A 10238-nucleotide genomic window follows, 5' to 3' on the forward strand; every position below is an offset into this window, starting at 1 on the left:
ATTTGATCTACTAGAACCGACAAGGTCTTTTACTAGGAAGAGAAAAGGTAGCTGAGGCCAATGCCAGTTTCTCATTGGATCGTGTGATAATGAAAGGCAGATGGGGTTGTGGGGCAAGTTGCCAGGAAGAGAGCTTGTGAGTTTATTGCGGTGTTTTCATTTTAAGTGTGGGAGGTGATCAATTTTCAAGAGTTTGATCACCTGTCATGCCTTGAGTAATTATAACAAAAGCTCATTATAGCTTCGGAGTTAAATCATTGTTTATTAGAATTGTGATTTTATGGTAAAAATTTAATATTGGCTATTAAAAGTATTTAGAGTTTTTTATAAGATTTATTAGTTATTATCAAAGTAATAAAGAAAAATATGTTTTTTTTTTTATTTCTAATTCATATGAAATTATCAAAATACTCTTAGAAGCAAAAAAAAATTAAGTCAAGAGGCAATATTGTGTTTTCACAATGATTTTTTTTTTATTATTATTATTATCAATTTAGTTGAGGGGCATTTTGGTGTTTTATCAAATATAAAAAAATTTACAGTGAAACAATCTAAATACAATTAAAAACAAAAGATTTAAAATTATTATTCTCAAGTCAGTTTAGGAGAAATTTAGTATTTGATCAAATATATAAAAAAAAACAAAAATTAAAAAGGTCGAAGCATGTGAGAGGTGGATGTGCCCTTCGAGCAGCGCGTGCAATACTACCTTTCAGCATTAAAAAAATATCATTATGTAGTGTCATTGGAAGCATTGTTGCATCCTTTCCGTGGTGTTACGACTGGTGGTTTGATTTGTCACTAATAAACTGTTTTTTATTTTTTTTCTTTATCTTTAAATTTTTTATTTTTGATGATTTTATAAGGTCAAAATCAAGAGAGTCACTATGATGCAACATTGGGATATTCAGACTCATTTTTAGTTCAAGAGAGACCTAGGGATGTAACGTGGGTACCAACTAGTTCAAGTCTAAACGAGTCTAAATATATTAAGGATGACTTTGTTTATTAAAAAGTAATTTTTTAAAAATTAATTTTTATTTTGTATTTTATTGTATTATAAAATATAAATTGAAAACCTTTTTTATTGTATGATCATGTAAGTAGAAAATAAGATGAAAACTAATATTTTTTGAGTTTGAGTTATATTGTTTTTATATATATAAAAAAATACTATCAAACTCTTTAAAGTATTTGTTGAAAACTGAAAATAATAGAATTACATGATCCAATATGCATGATTATTGTGTAAGATAATATATTGTGTATTATAATATATCTTCTAGTAATATTATATAAATTAAAAAAATACATTCCTTAATGTATTAAAATAGGATATTTTTTATATATAACATACTGATATATTTTAATATATTATTCTATGTATTATTAGTTATTTATTATTTTTAAAGTATTTTTATTAAACTTTCTATTTTTTAATCTATTTTTTTTTATTTGATTGAAAAGTGAATCTCATTAATCAAGATTTTAAATTACATCTAAATATGGAAAATTCAAGCTCAAAAGTCCCTCTATTTTTATAATTCGCTTAATATATGGTCCCTTATCAATGAATTTTTAATATGACCCTTTTAACCTCCAGTACTCAAATAAGTTTTTATGTTCAAATCCACAAGTTAAATGATGAGATGACCTGACAAATAGAACTCACTGCTCGTTTTCTCTTCTAATCCATGAATTGTTTATTGAAAGAATCTAAACTTCGTGACCAAAGTACTGTATAATAGGTATAAATCACTGTGATTATAATATGGATTTACTTTCTTGCACTTAAAAAAAAAAAAAAAAATCCTTTTAGAGCGTGTTTGATAGTGTGGTAGCGGTTGCTTTTAAAATAATTTTTTGTGCCGAAATGCATGTCAATGATGTTTTTTTTTATTTTTTAAAAAATTATTTTTAACATCAGCACATCAAAACGATTCAAAAAGTATAAACCACATTTAATTTTAACAAAAAATAAATTCAAAAATTTTCCCAAACATGCTCTTACAATGTTAGAATTATATTTTTACATGATTCATTTGTCTTTCTAAAATTATTGAGGGCATATCTTTTTCTTTTTATAAATTTTTTGAACAATAAATTTAGTTTGGTACCCTTCAAAACAAAAAAAACAACTTAATTATAGCTACATAAATTTTTTATTTTTCCTTATAAATGTACAGTGTAATAACTCAATTACTTTTAAAATCAAAATTCTCAAAACATATTAATAAGAGCTAATTCATCATTTCATTATAGCTTTTCGCAATAACTATTTGGTCCTAAAAGGAATGTTGTCTTTTGATACATAAAATATAAAAATACAAAAAGCTATTTACAAGTTCATGGCACATATCAACGTGTTAGCCTGCACTATCGCCTACGAGCAGTCTATGTACTAACTTTAGTGGTTGAAAAATTTGTTCCACCCCATCATTTAATGTATCTCGGCATTTTTTTTTCTACTTGAATGGTGCATGTATGATGAATTTGTTCGGTTTGGCACCAGTTGTTTTTTTCCTTTTGTTTCGCTCTTCTCCACCTTGATTTACACGCTGCCAGTAGAAATAAGAATAACAACATTTCAACTATCTAGGTGGTGGCCTAGTGGCCAGTGGTAAAAACTTGAGATCAAGAGATTTGTTTTTTCTGTGGTTTCAAATTCGAGCTCTAGGTTGCTCATATAATGATCACTAGAGGCTTACATAGTCGTTAATTTCAGGGCCCGTGGAATTAGTCGAGGTGCGTGCAAGCTGGCCCGGACATACACGTTAAACTAAAAAAAAAAAGAATAACAACATTTCAATTTATTAACCCTTCAGAATTAGTCCCTGTTACTTGAATTACAATTGTTTTATTTGAAAAAATCACTTCAAATTGGAATTTTATTTTCTTAATTTTATCCTCTTTTAGCTTCTCATATATCAAATTTAAACTTCAATTTTTTATTGTCATTTTTTTAGATGGTTTTAGATTATTTTTTTGCGATTTCATCCTCATTCTTTTTTTTTTTTTTTCATGTTTGGTCTTCATTTCTTAATTTTATTGCTATTTTCTTCTAATATTATCCTTCATTATCAAATTGATTGGCATTTAAGCTTTTTAATTAAGTCCGAGTATAAGATTTTACAAGTTATGATTTTGCAAGATTAACCTTGATTTACAAAATTCACATGGATTTGTTTTTTTTCTTTTCAATATTTTTTAGGTTAACCAAACTTATTAAACTCAATCAACTCAATGACCCAAGTCTCATATTTCTTTTACTTTTATGAAAATCCTAGCAATGACCACTAATATAGGTTTGCTCATGTCATTTTTTTTTAAATTGATTTTTTTCCACTTTTGATCTTTAATAAATAGTTAATTATTATTGTACTTTTTATTTTGTTTCGATATAGATTCCATGGTTTTATCACAATCTCATCATATACACATTGCGGGTTTTGTATGGTAATCATAGTTGACTCAAGTTAATTGAGGGTGATGCCGTTTCAATAATTTTGTTTTTTAAAAAATATATAATATTATGTGTCACTATTTAAGTATTTAATAAGTATTTTAGTTAGTATAAATAAAAAATTTGACTTTATAATATTTTATATATATATATATATATATTTATTTTTTAAAAAAATAATTCGACCAGTGGCGCAACAAGAGAGAAAAATACTAGTATACATTACAACTAAATTATAAATTCTTGATAGATATTAATATTATAATGTTGATGATTAATTAATATTATTTTATTTTATCACAATTTTATATTTGAATTATAGTGTGAATAGATAGCTCAAGTAAACTTAGTACTATATTATTAAGAAGAAAATAAAGTGACTAATGGATCTCATTTGTCATGATAACTCAGCATTTAAAATATAGATTTGGACATAAAGACATATTTTAGTATGAGGATTTGTACGTAGTAGGGTCACATTAAGAAAATTAATTGATAGAGGACTAAATTAAAAAAAATATATAAAAGGAGATGGACTTTTAAGTTTATTAACCAGTGAAAAACACTATTTGGCACCATTTTTCTATTCAAGGCAAGCAAGCAAAAAAAAAAAAAAAAAGGCATTCAAATTATTTTAACAATGTAAATCTTATAGCAAGGAGGAGGAGTAATCAAGGTAATTTGTTCTAAATCATTTTAAATTTTATAACATGTTTTCTTTTGATGATTTTATTCTTTCATTAAGGTTATAATTAGGACAGTTTCTCTTTTGAAAAGTAAAATTAAAATGGTTTTTTTTTTAGTTTATTCTAGTAAAGATAAGCAAAGTAATCTCTTTTTATTTATTTATTGATTCTTTCATGCTCATAATTATCATTAGGAGATGCTTTTACCACGTACCAATGGTTAGTGAGTTCAATGACTCTAACCCATCAAGGTACAAAATTAAATTTAATTAGTTGAGGTGCTTGAGATTAATCCAGATGTATATAAGCTAGCCCAAACACTCACATTAATTAAAAATATAAAAATTTATATTGATACATCATATAAGATGCCTTTTTTTTATTGAAAAAACCTATTTACAAACTAATTCCACCCTCTAAAATTGTAAGCGAGAAACAAAATATTTGTTGAAACTTAAAATTTTAAAATTTTGAATTTATATTATTTAACTTTTAAAACGTAGTTTCATTAAGAACTTTATTCCAAACTTATAGTATTGATAGATTCATATTTAATTTAAATACTAATTTTGCATATGAAACAAACAAAAAAAATCTACATCTCTCACTTTCTAGGGATTAAATTTATATTTAAAGATACAATTTTTTTTTTTTAACTTGAACATTATAATCAAATCCAGATTTTCACCAACAAGCTAAAAAATAATAATTTTTGAAACACAAACCCATTTTTAAAATCATTATAAAAATAAAAGAAAAAACACTAAAAATAAGACAATTATTCTTGCAAATTGTACCTATAAACAAAAAAACTCACTCAATTATTGAAATAATCCCAACCACTACCACCACCATTAGCATCAACAAGCAACAATTACAACAAAACAATAAGAATTTCACAGTACAAACCAAGCTGAAGCCTAATTCAATATATTCCTACATACTCACCAAATTATTTTCCTTGGCTTACCCTTTTGATCTGATTTACAGTCAATTCAAATAACCCAACCCATATCCTTGTAGTGAATGCATATGGTGTTACTGCAAAGTCTATGATTATCATGACAACAAAGAAAGATAATGTAATTGATTTATTTGGGGTTTTCGGTTTATGTTTCTTGCACGGATTAGTGTTTTTTTTTTTTTTTTTTTTTATGATTTGTAAAGAGAGAGATGAAGAGAGAACAACATATAAGATAAAGATGAGTTTTGTTTGTAGTTTATCCTTCTTGTTTTTCTTTTTAATTATGAGAGAATCACAGAGACACATAATGCTACATGAAATAAATAACAAAACCATAACCTGCACTAAATGGGTATATTCAAAGAAATGATTTTGTTCAAGATGAAAAATTTTGATTTCTTTTTGTTCGTGAGACTATTTTATTTTTCATCCAAGTTCAGGAGAGCTTTCTACAAATTTAATACTACCTTAGTTTATTTTACACCTTGTTCTTTAAACATCGAAGAGTCGTCTGTTTGTACAGTAAACTTGTCTGTTTTGCAGGATTACCAGCATCCAAATCAGCCAGTACCAGAGTGAATCAAGCAACGGGAATTTCCAGCCTCCTAACTCCTAAGGTCTATGGGGAGCATTATTGCTCGTATGCTTTTTCTACTCCCTAAAGTGGCATCAGATGTGTGGCAGAGGGCCCACTTCATCACTTGCAATGAGCAAGCAACTTTCTGGTGGATCGATGGAAAACTTGCTAATAAATGGGGTCCGGACGGGAACTTCTATTTTGTGCAGGTAGTCATCAGTCGATCCTCGCTGTATTATGTTTTTGGATCAAAATCAAATCGACTTTTCTCATGCGACGGTTAAAAGGAAAAATAAAAATACGGGGAACATGAGACATAAATTTCAAAATGCCATTGATTACAAGTCTTTCACCAATGGTAAAGGGTGAGCAAGGAAAACACGTATTGGATTATGACCTTTTTGATGATGCATTGGGATTGGGTTTTGCTCATTATTATGGCCACTCGATCATCAACATATCTATGGTTTAACCATCATTTCCATGAATGAGCTTGTTTATAGCATTTAGGGCATGAGGTAGGGTAGACAAGATAGGTCTAAGTCAACCCCAACTTGGGATTATGGTTGGTGGCATGATTGGGCAGGTTTAACAACTTTTCATATACTTGACGACAATTAATCAAACATTACAATGATATTTTGCAAAATATTTTGGTAAAGATACTTAATGGTGAAGCTATGGTTTTCAAATTAAAGCAGCAACACATAGAAATAATTGTCTTCACATTTTTTTTTCCATGTTTTGCAAGGATTTCATAATCTAAAAGGTAAGTCAATGAGCTACAAATTCAAGAACAAATCTCCTAGCATATTGGGATTTTTAAAGTCAACAATTATATCCTAAGCTACTTTGGATACCTAATTCTATTATATGTCTATTTAAGCTTGATATTTTATCTAACTTACTTTTTTCTTTCATGATTAATTTTGGCAGCATAACATGATTTTTACTTGGATATTTATTTATTTCTAATATGTTTTGGGTTTACTTGTAAGTGAATTCATATCAACCCACAAGTTTTAGGTCTAATAAGGTTGCTTGGAGAGTATAACTACTTTGTAAAAATAAATTTCAGTTTGGTTAATAATAATTTTTGTTTGTTTGTTGTAACCTTATGTGCTTGTAAGGATACTTGTTTTTTGGTTCTTGAAAGAATTAAAATTAACTTATCGAAGAACAATTATCTTGTGGCTTCTTCATTATACTTATCATTCACGATTCATTAATCATTGGGTGGGGGTTTGAACTCCAATAGTATTAAATCTAATTTTTATATCAAATCTAATTTTTAGCTTTCTAGGACTGTGTTCGAACTCCCTTGTGGGTTTCTAGATCTTATATTTACGGGGTTCGCATTAGTTAGTATCAGAGCTTGACTCTAAAAATCAGGTTATATATTTTTGAATTTTTCAAGTTTTCACATTTAAATTTGTGTTTTTTATTCTCCTACTTTGTCTATAGTTACGTCATTGAAAAATAAAAGTTTCATTGATTTTGTTATTGTCATAAGAAATCAATTACCACAAGTACAAAAAAACAAGTTGTTAAATTACAAATTTTAATTCTAGCCGCTAGTTACTTTTACAAGGGGGATTGAATCAAAACTTGATAAAAACATCTATAAAATGATATTCTTAGGGTTTTGAGTACCATAATATCATATATTAGGCTATACTGAGAAAGAGATCTATTCCTATTCACTACTACAAGGAGTTGTTTCAAAAATTATGAAGCATAAATCAAGGGTCTAAGAGTGTGGATGATTACCACAAGAAGATAAAATTGTTATGATTCAGGCTAATATAGTAGAGGACAAAGAGGCAACCATGATAAGGTTTTTTAATGGGTTAAACCGAGATTTAGCAAATATAGTAAAGTTGCAGTATTATATAAAGTTAAAGGACATGTTATATATAGCTATAAAAGTGGAGAGACAACTTAACATAGAACACAAAAAGGATCTTCATCTTTATAGAGGTCAAACATAAGGATAGAGGAGGGACCCAAACTAAGTTTTTTGTTGGTGCTAAGGTTGAACTATATAAAGACAAGAAAAAGGTCATCATGAAATCTAAACGTAAATCTAATACTCAACTTACTTGTAATCATGATATTAAATATTTTAGGTGTTTAGGGGTTAGAAACATTGCTTCTCAATGTTCAAATAAGAGGGTTATGATTTTGAATGATCATGCTAAGATTAAATCCAAAAGTGATAGATCTGAAGAGGATAAGATGTCATCACTTGAAGATTATAGTGATGAGAATGTTAAGTACTCAATTAAGGGTGAATATTTGGTTATTAGACATACACTTAACATTCATATTAAAAAAGATAATGTTGAGCAATAAAGAGAGAGCACCTTTCATACACGATGTCATATTCATACCAATGCATGTAGTATGATCATAAATAATGATAGTTATGCATGTGAGTCAATTATTATGATAATAAATAATAATATTGTAGGTACTACTATTGTTAGGAAATTAAATTTAAACAATGTTAAACATTATAAACCTTATATATATCACAATTGTTGAATGAATACGGTGAAGATAAAGTTACAAAACAAGTCTTGGTTTCATTTTTTTTATTGAAAGGTATTATGATAAAGTGTTGTGCGATGTGCTTCCTATGCATGTGAGTCAATTATTGGTGGGCCGTCTATGGTAATTCAATAGAATAGAAATGCATGATAGTTTTAGAAATAAGTATTCTATTATGAAAGACGGTAAATCATCACACTTGTATCATTATCACCTAAACAAGTTTATAAAAATCAAATAAAATTGAAAAAGGAAAGCGAGGTAAAGGGGAGATAAAACTAAAATTGACTTATCACCTAAACAGGTTTATCAAGGTTGTGCACTTGATGTTTTTTCATACTTGGAAAAACTAAAATTGACTTATTAAAGAACAATTATTTTCGTGATATCTTTCTTATACTTCCCATTCACGATTCATTAATTGTTGGCTGGGGCCTTGAATTTCAATAGTGTTAGTGTCTCGGTTCAAGATAAATATTATGTCACACTTTTTATCTCAAATTTTATTTTTAGCTTTAAGATTGTGTTCAAGCTTGTTTGTGGGTTTTTGGATCTAATATTCATGAGGTTTGCATCATGATCTTTTTTATGATATTAATAATGTTATAACCGAAGTTTCGGTGTGCCTATCAAATTTTTTTATTTCATTCTTTATTTTTTCTACCTCATTTTTTTTCTTCAGATTTGTGTCAGCTTATTTTAATAATTTCTTTGTCCCCAACCTTGACTTCTTATAAATTTTTTATTCTCAACTTTGACAACTTATGCTACTTTGTCAAAAAAAAATTCAGATTGTATCATTTTGCTATTTAAAAAAACAGTGCTACTTTTTTATTAAAAAATATCAAAGTAGGAAGACAATTCAATATGCTAAGTTAATAACAATATAATCACGTATATCGAGTATTCGTTTTTTCTAAGCTTATTGAGTAGTGCTAATTTTACAACTAGGGACAGTCCCACTGAAATTTCGTGTTGCTTCACAAGGTGCGGTGACAAGGATGGACTTTGGGAACCCAAAAGTGCAATTTTGATATTTCGAGGGGATGTGGAGGTAAACACATGGACTTTCTAACAATTAAAAACTTATTTTAGGGATGAAAATGAAAATACTTTCTCTTTTCAAGGGTAAAACTTAAAATATGTGGATGATGAAAGAAAGTGTTGGTTTGGGTTTGCTAAGAAAGCTAAACAAATCGTTAGACAGAGAAAAGGGGAGGATAGATGGATTTGTTAACTTAAAAACATTATAAATATAAAAAGATTCTCAAAATATTTAATTTTACTTCTTTCATGTTTTTACTTGTCAAAAGGTTATTATAATCATTTATATTAAAAAATCTAAAAAACTCTAACAATACAGAATAAAAAAAATAAACTAGTAAAAATATTTTCTTCAAATAAAAAATAAATAAATAGAAAAGCATCATAATAAAAGATAGAAAAATAAAAGTAGAAAAATATCTATTTTCTTAAACAAGCTCTTGCTCTTGCAATGGTCTCGCCGGGTTGGAAGAAAGTCATCATCGAGTTTAGTTATCAGTTAAAAATTATATCCCATCAAGAATATTGTTTTTTGTGTGTTAATCACTTTATCATGGTTCTCTAACATCTTTATATGAGTCACTTTATAATAAGTTCTCACTACAATATTTTTATGTGAGGCGTCTTGTCGTGGATCCCACCATTAGAAAGGGAAGGGTAAAAAGATTTATTAAATGTGAAAATGCTCAGATAAAAAATGCCACAAGTATAGGGATATTATCAAAGAAAGTTGTATAGAAAAAATAAACTAGAAAACCCTAATAATATTAAATAGAAAAAAATAAATTAGGAAATATAATCTATTCAAATAATAAAAGAACATCATAATAAAAAATAAAAGCAGGAAAATATTTATTTTTCTAAAAACATTCCTACATACAATTAAATTTTAACTTTCTTTTGATGTTGGTGACATTAGAAGTAATATAAAATCAATATAAATTTTAACCA

This window comes from Populus alba, chromosome 17, assembly GCF_005239225.2.
Source record: "Populus alba chromosome 17, ASM523922v2, whole genome shotgun sequence".
Taxonomy (NCBI): Eukaryota; Viridiplantae; Streptophyta; class Magnoliopsida; order Malpighiales; family Salicaceae; genus Populus; species Populus alba.